We start from the raw sequence: 7,705 nt of genomic DNA, 5'->3' as shown, positions 1-7,705 counted from the left end.
CATTGGCAACAGGGGTCGAGCCCCAGGGTACCAGATACCAATCACTCCACACGTTTCAATGCATATAGTCACCATCAATCAAGCCCATTACATCCACACAGCCAAGCAATCCCCGCCCAACATCGCTCAGGCCATCGGCTCGGAAGTCACTCTGGGAAGCACGGCCGCGCTCCCTGCCTGCCGGGTCTGAAAATGGACACAGCACGTGGAGCCAGGCTGCTCCAACGGCTCCAAGCTGCCGGTCACTAGAGAAAGCATAATCTCTGTAAAGCACTTACAGATCACTGCTGTACTGACACAAAACAAGACAACAAGAAAATCATTGCAAAGTAAAAGGACGAGGATTGATGTCCTTGATTTCTGCCCGGCACTGCCTGCCCATTCAGGATGTGCATTTTACTATAAAAACCAATAAATCATTAGCTAAACAAAAGCATGCCACCTGCAAGAAACACACGTGACTGCCTTCTAAAATACCGCCTGGACGCAGCTGGCCGGGCCGAAACCACACCCAGAGGAACAGGCCGGCGAGAGTCAGGCCAAGCAGACACAGGATGGAGGCCCAGCAGTGAGGCCATAGCTCCTCACCTCCAGACTCTGCTAGAGGCTGGACCGTTCAACTCCTGTCAAAACAGACAGATAAGCTAGGCTTTCGTGTGGGGCCTCCACGCGAGGGGCCCCCATTTCCCGAAGCCCCAAAACTGAACAGGGGGTCAGACACAGGAGGGAGGATAACGGGGTCAGCCCACCAGGGTGGTGAGAACAGGAAAAGGATGCTCGGTTGGACTTGTTCTCAACTTGTCTGTTTTTCTTTTTGCAGACGCCACCCTGCTCTCATCAGTCTCTGGCCCACCATCTCCTTGAGTCCTAACACCATGCCTTCAATTAAGTTGCAGAGTTCTGATGGATAGATATTTGAAGTTGATGTTGAAATTGTGAAACAATCTGTGACCATTAAGACCATGTTGGGGCTTCCCTGGTGGCACAGTGCTTGAGAGTCTGCCTGCCAATGCAGGGGACGCGGCGGGTTTGAGCCCTGGTCTGGGAAGATCCCACATGCCGTGGGGCACCTGGGCCCGTGAGCCACAGCTACTGAGCCTGCGCGTCCGGAGTCCGTGCTCCGCAACGGGAGAGGCCACAACAGTGAGAGGTCCACGTACCGCAATGAAGAGTGGCCCCCGTTTGCCGCAACTAGAGAAAGCCCTTGCACAGAAATGAAGACCCAACACAGCCAAATTAATTAATTAAATTTAAAAAAAAAAAGACCATGTTGGAAGATTTGGGAATGCATGATGAGGGAGATGATGATCCAGTCCCCTTGCCAAATGTTAAGGCAGCAACATTAAAAAAGGTCATTCAGTGGTGCACCCCCCACAGGGATGGTCCTCCTCTCCTAAGGATGATGAGAACAAAGAAAAGCGAACAGATGACATCCCTGTTTGGGATCAAGAATTCCTGCAAGTTGACCAAGGAACACTTTTTGAGCTTATACTGGCAGCAAACTACTTAGACATCAAAGGTTTGCCTGATGTTACCTGCAAGACTGTTGCCAATATGATCAAGGGAGAAACTCCTGAGGAGATTCGAAAGACATTCAATATCAAAAATGATTTTACTGAAGAAGAGGAAGCCCAGGTACACAGAGAGAACCAGTGGTGTGAGGAGAAGTGAAATTTTGTGTCTGATGCTGTGACACTGTAAGGATTGTTCCAAACACTAGTCGCACTGCTTTGTTTATAATTGTTAATATTAGAAAAACGGTCCACAAATGCAGCAGCAAATCAGTTGTATTTTAGCAGAATCTCGTCCTCATTGCATGTGTAGTTTCAGTACAGATTCCAAACTTATGGCTCAGTTTCTTCTAATATGATCAAAAGTTATTTTTTCTTTGTTCTGAATAAAACTGAACTGTGGGTTCTCTATATAAAGTGGTATTTTGGGCTTTCCCTCTTTTTGTAAAGCATTTCTGCCTAGCTTATTGTCCAGTTAACTTCAGTTTAGTGACTTTTAAAAGTTGGCATTGTAAATAAAACAACTTGCAAAAAATTTTCTGAAATAGAATTAACAACATATTACCTTTATTCATGAGTTGGCAACTGGAAAAAAGCTACTTGAGGTAAATGTTATCAGAGTGGGGTTATCAGAATGTCTTCCAGCTTCCTGGAGTCCACTGGTATCGATTAGCCTGTATGTAGCAGGGCTCCCTTAATTAGATCTGAGGACGTGTTTTTGCATTTTTAATCCTCTCAGCTTTGAATATGTTGGCTAGAGGCTCAGTTACTACTCAGTTTGTGGTTTGAGAGGAAATAGAATTAGACAGTTTGCTGGCTTTTCAATTAAAAAAGACACTTGACCCACGTGGTGTGTCATCTTTTTATAAACAGTAATCCCATGTGGGGAAAACCATAAACACTACTTGTGTGTAAAAAATAATTTAACCTTTAATGTTAAAATGTGTGGCGTAACGCAGAAAGCATCAGTCACGAATGCAAGATACTTTCAATAAAAAGTAAGTAAGTTACATTAAAAAAAAAAAAAAAAAAGGATGCTCAGTCCTGGTCAGCACATGGTACCAGGAACAGGCACTGTGACCCCGGCAAGTCTCAGGCTGCTCACCTAGGGCAGGCATTGTCCTCAGACTCTAAACAGGGAGCTCACACAGTTCCCCAAACTTCTCAAAGAGAAAATGTCTAAAGCAAAAAGGTAGACTTGGCTTTGGTATTTATTCATTTATTTTCTTTTCCATTACAGTTTATCCCAGGAGATATATATATATATTTTTAAAGAAGATGTTGGGGGTAGGAGTTTATTAATTAATTAATTTATTTTTGATGTGTTGGGTCTTCGTTTCTGTGCGAGGGCTTTCTCTAGTTGTGGCAAGCGGGGGCCACTCTTCATCGCGGTGTGCGGGCCTCTCACTATCGTGGCCTCTCTTGTTGCAGAGCACAGGCTCCAGATGCACAGGCTCAGTAGTTGTGGCGCACGGGCCCAGTTGCTCTGCAGCATGTGGGATCCTCCCAGACCGGGGCTCAAACCCGCGTCCCCCGCATCAGCAGGCAGACTCTCAACCACTGCGCCACCAGGGAAGCCGATATCCCAGGATATTGAATATGGTTCCCTGTGCTCTACAGTAGGACCTTGTTGTTTACCCATTCTATATATACTAGTTTGCGTCTGCTAATCCCAAACTCCCAATCCATCCCTCCCACACACACCCTCACCCTTGGCAACCACAGTCTGTTCTCTATGTCTGTGAGTCTGTTTCTGTTTCGTGGATAAGTTCATTTGTGTCATATTTTAGATGCCACACATAAGTGATATCAGATGATATTTGTCTTTCTCTTTCTGACTTACTTCGCTTAGTATGATAATCTCTAGGTCCATCCATGTAGCTGCAAATGACATTATTTCACAGAATTGGCTTTGGTTTTTGGTAAACTGAAGGACTTATACGGAAAACGTATTTCTAGTTACTTAAAAACAAATGAGGGGGCTTCCCTGGTGGCGCAGTGGTGGAGAGTCCGCCTGCCGATGCAGGGGACACGGGTTCGTGCCCCGGTCCGGGAAGATCCCACATGCCGCGGAGCGGCTGGGCCCGTGAGCCGTGGCCGCTGAGCCTGCGCGTCCGGAGCCTGTGCTCTGCAACGGGAGAGGCCACAACAGTGAGAGGCCCGCGTACCGCAAAAAAAAACAAATGAGGAAGGTTATTGAGAAAATAACTAGAAATGAGTAAAAGTGTTTTCTTTTTTATTTGATGAAAATCAGTGGGAAGGGTGCCTCTTTAGTGTGCAGTGAATTCAGTTTCCTGAGCACAAAACCGTGGTTGCATTGAGCCAGGTCGTATGTCCATCCTGGGCACTGTTCTGCACACAAAGGTACCTGGACCTGGCTCCATTTGTAAAATGAAGGGAGAAAATGAATTTTTTTTTTTTTTGGCCGCATGGCATGCGGATTTTAGTTCCCCGACCAGGGATCGAACCCGCACCCCCTGCAGTGGAAGCACGGAGTCTTAACCGCTGGACCGCCAGGGAAGTCCTGAGAAAATGAATTTTTAATGCAATGCAATTGCAGGCCTCACCATCATTCCTGACCTCCATGACTTTGAAGGGTGTTTTACAGCCCAGGGAGCTCTCAGGAAAACTCCCCTTCCCCGGCATGGAAGACAGAACTTGAGTTTCCCAGTTGGGCCAGTTCGTGGAAATCTACAGGGAAGGTTCTCACTCCGGCTGGCTAAGAAATCGGCAAAGGCACTCAACCTCTGTCAGAAGCTCCTCCTCAGGGGCAGCCGGCCTTCTTCGCTCTTGTAAGTGTGCGTCTTTCCTCTCTTTCTGCCAGAGGGACAACTTCCAGGATGCTGACCAGCTGGGGCGGGCCAGCTGCATTAAGCATCCCTCACATTTGGTTTGCGTAAGTGACCATGATTCTCTGAGCCTCTCCCCCAGCTGCTGTGTTCCACTCCTTTAATAAACGTCACTGCTTCAAATCTGGCTTTTCTCCACTTAAAAAGGAAACTTAAAATGTGATGCAGCAAGCTAGACTGAGGTCTGCAAGGCAAGAGTCCTGGGTGCAGGGAGAGAGTGGGGGGACTCCCAGTCTATACCTGTCAGAGGCCAACGGTGGCCACGTGCAGGTTCATGAGCCCTTCCTACCACAATTCCTCTGAGTCGGCTTCTCTGATGACAACAGTCACCATTAAATGACCTATTTCATGTTATTTTATGAGGAATACTGTCCAATCCCCCAGGTACAATGTACACTGTAATCAAATTTCTCATAAAAAGAAAGATAAACAGTTAGCAGGGTGATGCACAAACACTGTCATCACCAGTTTCAAGATGAAAAACTGTCCTCAAGCCTCGTTGGGCCGACTCTCCGTAGTGGAATCACCTGCCTCTAGTCACCAAATGCCTTGGCTCCCGGCCAGAGGCACCTCCAACTCAGCCTACAATCTGGTTTTATCATCATCCCCTAATCTTGCATCTGGCCCAGGTGCAAAGCAGTCTTCCCAGCCAGAAACGTCAGGGCCTTGGTCAGGCAAGACTCGTGAAGCTATAAAAACAAACTGTAGACACATGCATCTTTCTGCAGGATGAGTCTAGAGTCTTCCTCAGAATCTCAAAGGAGGACATGAGCTTAAACAGGTTAAGAACTGCTGGGCCATCGCACAGAACCCAGACTCTCAGAAGTGTCTGGAGAATCCCAAGCTTTTCCATCTGTCTTGTCCCAGTCTCATCATCCCTGGGCTTTAGCCGCACTCAGATACCCGCTGTTCCTCAGACAGGTCACGCTACTTTTCACCGCTGGGCAAGCACACGGAGGCCCCTCTGTCTGGAATGTTCTAGCCCTGTTGGCTGCCAAGAAAACATCCTTGAAAACGAAGCCTGCTCTATTTGGTGAAGCCCTTCCAGGCCCCCGCTTCAAAAGCCCGTCTTGACAGCTCTGTTCCACCTCTGCATCCACCTTTACATTATATATGCCCTGGAAATGATGGATTTTGCCCGCCTATGGGTGTGGGGCACCCATAGGACAGGCACTGTGACTTTTCTGTAACACCAGTGTTAAGCCCAGTGCAAGTATATCGTAGATACTCAATAAATGCTTAAATCCCCATTTGTCCCTTCTATGCGACCTTACAGACGCTTTTAAATACTACCCACATTTGATGAAAACCAAGAAATATCCTTTGAAAGAATGTCACTGGCTGGCTAAGAATAGGCCTAGCTTGGCCCAATTCTGTGGAAAATTATTAAATTTCTGGCTCTTGCATTTTTATACTATGTTGGGCCAAAATCAGGACTTTGCTCAAAGGAATTTAAATGAGCAGACTGATACCATCTCCAATAGATGACTGAACTTTAGCTGATGTTCGCAACACTGGCGAAAAGTAATTTATTGAATTACCGATGCACTTAATGAGGTGCTGCCAGAAGCTCAGGGGGAGACAGTGCTGAGCCAACTGTATTTGAACCTGAAGGACGGGGTGACTGTTTCAAAGCATTTCGGTGTCCGGGACTTAAATGTTCGGCTGTTTATAAAACTAAGGCCACTTTCAGAGCCAGAAAAACCACCTACTGAAGAAAAGCGTTCATTACAAGCAATACCTTTACTAGTAACCAGGCAGGTTTTGAGCTGACTTGAAATAATGTGGTTGCAAAGGAGAGTTTCTTTTGATTAGCCAATGTCATAGTGCAACTAAGATGGGTTTATTTTTTGCATGTTTAAGAAGCTAAAGTATTTTAATCTCTTTGAAAGAGCATTTATGTGTTTTCTAGTCATTAAAGCAAGTGCCCTAAGGCAACATTTTGTGAGCCCAGACTGAGTCACTGTAAATCCCTGAACCGTCACAAAAGGATACAAATATCCTGACTTTTTGTTACTGATTCCCTACCCCTGTTCCCCTGGAATTGTTGAGAGAGCTTCTGCTTCTGACATGCAGTGTGTTTGGAAGTGACAGGTCACCCCCTTGCTCTCTGAAATCGTCTCAGGCCATGCCTTGGTCCTTAACTCTTGCCTCCAGGTACTAGGATCCAGGGCTCCCATTCTGGAACGAAAAATCTGGAGGCCTCCTCAGAGGACAGTCATGAGAAGATAAAAAGCTTAGTATCTCGGGCTCCCCTGCTGGCACAGTGGTTGAGAGTCCGCCTGCCGATGCAGGGGACGCGGGATCGTGCCCCGGTCCGGGAGGATCCCACATGCCGCGGAGCGGCTGGGCCCGTGAGCCATGGCCGCTGAGCCTGCGCGTCCGGAGCCTGTGCTCCGCAACGACGGGAGAGGCCACAACAGCGAGAGGCCCGCGTCCCGCAAAAAAAAAAAAAAAAAAAAAGCTTAATATCTTGATAGTCTCCCTGTTTTGTAACAAGTGGATTAGTATAAAATGGCTAAGGGCAGGCCAGCCCTGGGAAAAATTGCGACGTAAGAAAAACTGACCACTGGTGTCTTCAAAGCCCTCAAAGTCCCTCCTGAGCCATATTTCAAACGACCAGAGAAAAGCTTTATCCTGTGACAAGAATCCAGCCAGACTGGTGAGGGAGGGAGGGGAGGCCCCAGGGCTGTGACATCAAATCCTGTAAGTGGGTGTCCCCCTTTGAGGGCAGCCTTTTGAACAAGAGAGGAAGAAAGGGAGGCCGGAGCTCCCACGGTTTAATGGGGTACCTGCTGGGACAGGAGCTGGCACTGGCTGGGCTCTGCCCCAGCGGGCTCCCACCCCCGGCACTCGCGCACATTGACAAAGGAGTCAAGTCCAAGTCTGCTGAACTCAGCCGAGCAGACCCACGGAAGCCCCGTCCCTGGGACACAGCCTGAAAACGCCAAGTCCTTTTGGGGTTAGAAACAAAATAACAAGGCTGAGTACGAAGGTCACTCAGAATAACACATGGTAACCAAGGAGCTAGGCGACAGGACATTCAAATATCTTAGCTGAGAAGAAAAATGGAAGTAATTTGCTCCCTAGTACAAAAATCCTTGACTAATGTTCAGCTGGAAACGACCAAATAGATTTAAGGACATTAATAACCAGAAACGCCTGTGTTTACAGAATGGAAATGGAGTGACTTGCTTTGAGGACAAAGCAAGTGTAGCTGAGCAGAAATCAGAGCTCAGATCGTCTCGAGCCTTTGATGCCAGTCCCATCGCCCCCGGACTCCTGGACATGATAGCAGTACCAGCGACCGTCTGGTAAGCAGGAGGCCGTGCTCTCTATACGTGA

The 7,705-nt window shown here is 47.5% G+C and overlaps 1 pseudogene across 1 annotated transcript; it reads left to right on the top strand.

The window, feature by feature from the left end:
• The first annotated feature begins 875 nt into the window (after window positions 1–875).
• LOC309834915 (S-phase kinase-associated protein 1-like) lies at window positions 876–1,671 on the top strand (annotated as a pseudogene). The gene is made up of 2 exons: window positions 876–987; window positions 1,278–1,671. The product of its transcript is annotated as an S-phase kinase-associated protein 1-like (transcript).
• Window positions 1,672–7,705: the final 6,034 nt, after the last annotated feature.

Source organism: Grampus griseus, assembly GCF_964374135.1.
Source record: "Grampus griseus genome assembly, chromosome: 16".
In the NCBI taxonomy this organism is placed as follows: domain Eukaryota; kingdom Metazoa; phylum Chordata; class Mammalia; order Artiodactyla; family Delphinidae; genus Grampus; species Grampus griseus.
This window is presented reverse-complemented; position numbering and strand designations above follow the sequence as displayed.